Genomic DNA, 6242 nt, shown 5'->3' on the forward strand with positions numbered 1-6242 from the left:
GGGGGTGGGGGGATCGGGGTTCTGCCCGCCCCCCGCCCAGCTTTCGGTGAAAGACTCCCGGCTCGGAACAAGATAGAGGCTCTCAGACATCTCGGCGAAGAAACTGCGGGTCTTACAAAGCGTCGAGGTCCGCCCAGTAGATCTGACAGGACATTCAGGACCCGATGTGTGGCCGTGAAGGGAGTGCCCTGGAAGGTTCTGCAATGGAGATGTCCTCACTCTCCCTGCGGTCTTCGTCTCTGAGCACTGAGCCCCCAACCCCCCATTTTACAGACAAGGAGACTGAGGCTCTGAGAGTTTTAACCAATTGGTCAAGGAAGGTCCCACAAGCGAGTTGAGCCAGAATCTTAGGGAGACTGCCCCTCACCTGACTGCCAGCTCGGTACCTCCCGTACGTCTTACGGGGCAGCCCGGCGTCCCAGCTCCGGAGAAGAGCTGCACGTCTCGGCGGCAAGCGGGCGGGAATATGGGGGCTGGGATGGGCAGAGACCCATCCCCGAAGCTCAACACAGCCCCCCGGGGCGGTCAGTACCTGTGGCTGCGTCTGGGGATTTGGGAGTGACTGCGGGCACGTCTGCGCATTCACACCGCGGGTTAGAGAAGCCTCCCCCGGGCGGAGGGCGGGGGTCGAGGCGGGTGGCCAGGTGCGGGGATTGCGGCAGCCAGTAGTGCGGATTCCGGAGGGGCGAGGGCGTGGGCTCGGTTTTGGGCTGGAGACTGTCCCCCGAATAGAGAAAAGGCGAGGAAGGAAGGGAGCAGGGGGTGGAGGGCCCGGGGGCTCGGGAAGGTGGACCCGCACAGAATCTGCCGCCCGCACCCCTGCGGCTCTCGCCCCTGCCTCGCCGCAGGGCTGCTGTCTACGGGTTGGCCCTGCGCACCGAAGGGGTCCGAGTTTCTTCCTGGGCCGCGGCGAGAGAGTGCTGAAACCGGAGCGCATCTCGGCGGGTCGACTGACGGGCCGCGCCGGTAATGGAGGCACTTTGTCATTCAGACGTCTGTAACCGGAGCCGCCGGCTGGCTAATGCGCCTAATAGGGACGCAACTAGGACAGCAAACGCGAGGACAGGAGCGGGTGGGGGAGGAGACCCCAGCAGGGAAGGGGTCCCCGCCCTGCTGTACCAGCCGGGTCGCGTTCACGCGCCTAGATTCTTCCCTGGGGTGGGAGGCGCGGAGGTGGGAATAACAAAATTGGTTGAGTGCCTACCGTGTGCCACGCACTGCCCTGGGTAATTTCTCCTGTCCCAGCAGAGCAAATCTAGTTATTCCCATTTTACAGTTGAGAAAGCTGAACCTCTCAGGCCTTCAGAAAGGAAACCAGGTTCCCCCAGTTAGTATGTAGTGGCGCCCTTGTTGGAACCCGGGATTCCTGGCTTGGAGTTTACTCTTTCCTCCTTATGCCAGGCACACTCCCCTGCCCAGCCTTCCAAATCACGGGAGGACACGTGGCCCTGAACCACCACTAGACCTGGAGATTAGACTCACCGCAGATTTGTAGCTGAGCCCCTTCACTCCCCCCACTCAGAGCCCTGCTCCCTTTCAGAGTCTTCCTGCAGCATCCTCCTCAGTAATTAGATCTTGTTTTCCCCCTCAAACTCCACCCCTGTTTCAAGGGATGGGAGGGGGGCATGTGCCAGTGCCTCCTCAGGGTTTGCATTGGTCTCAAAAGACCCTTCCCATATTTGAAAACTCCAACCTCTTCACCCAGCCAATGGCTCCATTCACCTAAGGAACCCTTTGCTGAAGCTATTGTGAATAGTTAGGACTCATCACCGTGAAGCCTTCCTATAGTCTCAAATTCTTTCAGCTATTTTGGTGTGTTTTCTGTTTTGTCCAGTTTTTTTAAATTGATTATTAAAAGTCAGTTCACCTAAGCATATTTGCACCTTAGTTTCTTGAAAGCCTTGACATGGAAAAAAAAGATTTGCAAACATTCTCGAAAATGGAATGAGTAAGTATAATAAATGTTAATTTCAAGCAAATGTGTCTATCATTTTGGTAAATTGCTCATTTTGGAACAATTAGCCTGAGTCCTAGTGACACCCACCCCACTTCCCAGGATTGCTGGCCTTGGACGGATAGATGGTGTAGTTGGGTTCGTGCTTCCTGGCCACTTAGCAGGATGACCTCTGAGGGCCTCAGTTTCCACGTCTGTCCCTCAAGCCTTCCTCATCAGCTTCTGGAACAACTGTTTGAGGTGATATTTCCTCTCCCTCATGGCACTGTGACTCCTGCCACAAATCAGGGACCCTGTTTCATTGGAAACTCTTAGTTTAGTGCTCAGTAAATATTTGAGTTAGTTAACTTTAAACAGAGCTGTTCTGCAGCCTCCTTTGGCCTGCATACCCTCTTCAGACTCCTCTTGGTGGGTAAATCTCTCTCCATTTTTATCCTGCCCCCTACTCTGAGATGGTTTCCCCTGTTTGGGGATGGCTGAATTCTCCTCTCCCACTACCTACCCCTTAGGCTCAGCAGCTCACTCTCTATAAGACAAAACATTTCTTTGGTAACCAACATTTATTGAACTCCTATTATGCACCAGGCAGAGTTACATACCTTATTTCATTTAATTTTCAAAGCAAACTTGGGCAGTAGATATCACCAATCCAGCATTTTAGGGGGGGGCGGAAATTGAGGCTTAGAGAGACTGAGACTTGATACCCAGAGTCGGACAGGACTGAAGCAACTTAGCAGCAGCAGCATACTATTAAGTAGCAGAAATGGAATGTTTTGAAATAGAAAACAAAACAAGTTTAGGAAACACATGGTTACTAATTATGTGGCCTGGATTCCAAACGGAAGACTCTGGAGAAGACAGAGGACCACAGGCTGCCACAGGGAGAGGAGGCTTCCAGAAGAGGGGCTTGCATGAGGCTGCCCCTCTGCCCATGACTGCCACAGACAGACCCCCTCAGCTATCTGGAGCCCAGTTCTCTCTACCAGCCTCAACTAACTGGAACACAGCCAAAAGCCACAAAGGACCTTGGAAAAGAGAAAAGAGAGGTCCCAAAGTGAATAAACACCATACTCATTTATTTACTGCCTCCAGCAACCCTGAGAGGCAGAAACTGTCATGGTTACCTAATGACAAAGAAACTAAGGCACAGAGAAATTCCAAATCTGTCACAGGTCAGCCAGCTTGTAAGCCGTGAGCCAGTACTCAGAGCAGTGAAGGCAGCAGAGGAGGAAGGTAGACTTTTTACTCTGAGTATTGCCCTCTGCTAGATCAGATCCTGCTTACACTCGATTTATATACCTTCTTCCTAGGGCTAGTTACATATTTTCTAAAGATTGAATTTGTTGTTGTTCAGTCACTAAGTTGTGTCAAGCTCTTTTGCTATCCCATGGACTGTAGCCATCTTCCCTGAAGCCAGCCAGGCTCCTCTGTCCATAGGATTTCCCAGGCAAGAATACTGGAGTGGGTTAACATTTGCTTCTCCAGGAGATCTTCCTGACCCAAGAATCGAACCTACGTCTCCTGCAGTGGCAAGGGGATTCTTTACCACTGAGCCACCAGAAATTAGAATGGGAGAGGGGCTGCTTAGGTCCCACTAGTAGCAGCGAGAATTGACAACTGATATCCTGACAGGAAGGGAGCAGGCAGAACTGAAGAAACGCTGACAGGGGAACTCAAAGAGACAAAAGTGTGTTACTCTGGGATAAAAAGCACAGGGCTTCACTGCATTGCATCCTGGAATACTTGTTGATGTAAATATTGAGTCCCTGAGTCATGGGGAAACCATGAAGGCATGTTCCAGAGAAGGAGGAAGGTGCAGCCTCCATGGTTAAAGTGAGAAACATTAGGTGAGAACAGCAAAGCCATGATTTCCCGGAAACTCAGCTACCCAGAAAGTCAGTCCCTGAAGTGCTAGTTAATTGAGGCTGTATAATATTATGTTCTTAAATATTCCCTAAGTATACATGTTGGGTCCCTAATATGTGCCAGGTACCATCACAGGCACTGAGGCAACCAGAGTCCTTGGCCTCAGGGAGCTGACAGTCCAGTGGGGGACTCTGTAGAGTGTCAGAGCAGACAGGAGTGAACAGGGAGGACATGTGACAGGGCAGCTCTGCCTGATGAAGCAGAGACTGGGGCCACAGAACCAGTTCCCTGATGAAGTGCCATTAAGCAGAACACTGAAGGATGAAAAGAAATCCATACAGACCCTTCTGGAATCTTGCTCACCTCCTGGGGGAAAGCCTGCATCTGGGACTACCCTCTCCCCAGGCCAAGGCTTCTGGTCTGCAGATGTTCCCAGCACTGTGTTCCTGCCACCTGGGAATGGACGGTGGCAACACCCAAGGTTCCCCTCCTGTGCTGCCTGTATCCTCCCCACCAGTCTCTGGAGGACTGCAGGCTGCCTCCTAGACTGATCCAACCTATCTATCCCCCTGCCTCCCCTGAACCCTAGTGAGACCTCAGGACAATTGGAAGGACTGAAGGGAAAGGAGTATTGGGAGCCATTCTGGCCAATGTGGAAGCAAGGAATGCCCAAATGATCCTTACGGCTCCTCTCTAGTCCCATGACCCAAGAGTCCATACTTCCTCTGAGCATCAAATGGGAACTGCGTGGTCTGGAGCCAGGGAAACAGGCTGTGGAGTTTTATTAGACGTTAAGCTTTTTTTCAAGGAACAGAAATATAAAGCAATCTGCCAGCAGCCCCTCCCTCTAGGGAATCTGGTGCTAAATCATTCCATCCATGAGCAAAGATGCCTCGGCAGCAAGAATCTGACTCCCTTTTCCGCTGTTTCCAGTGTTGTTCCCACTGACTATATGGGGGCAGGGAGAAAAGGGCTGGTGGCTGGAAATCAAACCCTGGGGGAGCAGGGCTGCTGGGTGGTGAGAGCAGCCACTTTCTCATCATTGGTAACAGGCGTCCTTTTCCCCCGTCTTTGCACCAGAGTCCTGATGATTGGCTGTGGGCCCTGAGCTGTCTCCATCTCTTATCTTTCCAGAGAGATGAAAACTCAGAGGGAAATGAGCAGATCAGAATTCCCAGAGCAGAGTCAGGATTTGAACCCAAGGTCCCATCCCTCTGCCTTCTGGTCTTGGTACAGACACCTCCCATTTGATACTTAATATATGGAACGGTAGGATTAAGGACCGAGAGTAGAGCTCTGCTAGCCTTTCTTAGAAAAAGATTCCCCTCAGGGTAGACGCATCCCGGCAGGTGTGCAGCTTAGCAAGTGTCATTTGGGCTAGATTTCAGCTTCAAGTTGCCCCCTTGGCTGGGAGCCCTGAGCAAGCTGCAACTCGCCTGCTGGTTCCTGACCGCCGCCCAAAGGCCCTCTGCTGGTCCTCAGGTTACCCTCCCCACATGGTGTGTCCTTGGGATTCCAGGAGTTACTGTAACCCCAAGGTGAACTTTGCAGAAGGTCAGCATCTGAGGCTCTTGATCTCACAACCCAGCAGCCTGCAGGGGTGTGCTGTCCCCCTGCCTTTCTTCCCTGTCAGCTTTCAAGTGCCATATGCCTCCCTGGTGAGCTCATCCCAGACCAGGTGGTTCCAATAGAAGGCTTCAGAAAGGGGTGTTTGCTCCCTAGGAATACATCCTGTCTCCTTGCTCTTGCCAGTCTGACCTTCTTCATCTTCCCCCATCCAGGTGTCCCTTGGAGGTGCCAAGGAGGCATGCCTCACGGGCCTGTACACCCACAGCGGAGAGTGCTGCAAAGCCTGCAACCTGGGCGAGGGTGTGGCCCAGCCTTGTGGAGCCAACCAGACCGTGTGTGAACCCTGCCTGGACAGTAAGTAGAAAGTGTCCGGTGGGGGAAGGAGAGCAGAATGGAAGGGAGGGCAAGGGGACTGGCGGGCATGCCCAGTAGAGGCCTTACAGGCGCTCTGGGTCCTGGCAGGAACTCCTGCCCACCACTGCATGGGTGCCAGAAGTGAGTCTGACCCAGCATAGGAGACAGAGAGGGGCAGCTCAGAATGGATGAGGGAAGTATGCAGAGGCAGAAGGGGGGCATGATGGGGGATGCCCAGGGGGTGCCCGTTCCCAGCCCCCAAGTAGAGAGGCCTAGTAGAAGAGTGTGGCTAGGTGGGAGGAGTAGCTGATGCTAAGATCAGCTAAAAATATCATCTGCGCTGCAAAATCAATGGCTGCCACTTACCCTCGGCGCATTTGGGGGGAGGGGAAGAGGATCAAATCCTAGCTACCCTGGAGACTGACCTTGGGGGATCCTGGGAGGGTGTGGCTACCACCCCCCATCAGCCCCCAGCACCTCCCACTACCCAACCCCCCCG

The 6242-nt window shown here is 53.2% G+C and overlaps 1 protein-coding gene across 1 annotated transcript in view; it reads left to right on the plus strand.

Annotated features, from left to right (window-relative positions):
- Positions 1-5584: 5584 nt before the first annotated feature.
- The window catches only part of NGFR (nerve growth factor receptor), an 11995-nt gene continuing 11337 nt past the window's right edge, over positions 5585-6242 (plus strand). Inside the window, 1 exon segment of the mRNA XM_010842765.1 lies at positions 5585-5743. The gene's annotated coding sequence lies outside the window, so the exon portion shown is untranslated.

The sequence above is a fragment of the Bison bison genome, unplaced genomic scaffold (assembly GCF_000754665.1).
Source record: "Bison bison bison isolate TAMUID 2011002044 unplaced genomic scaffold, Bison_UMD1.0 scf7180017864180, whole genome shotgun sequence".
Classification (NCBI taxonomy): Eukaryota; Metazoa; Chordata; class Mammalia; order Artiodactyla; family Bovidae; genus Bison; species Bison bison.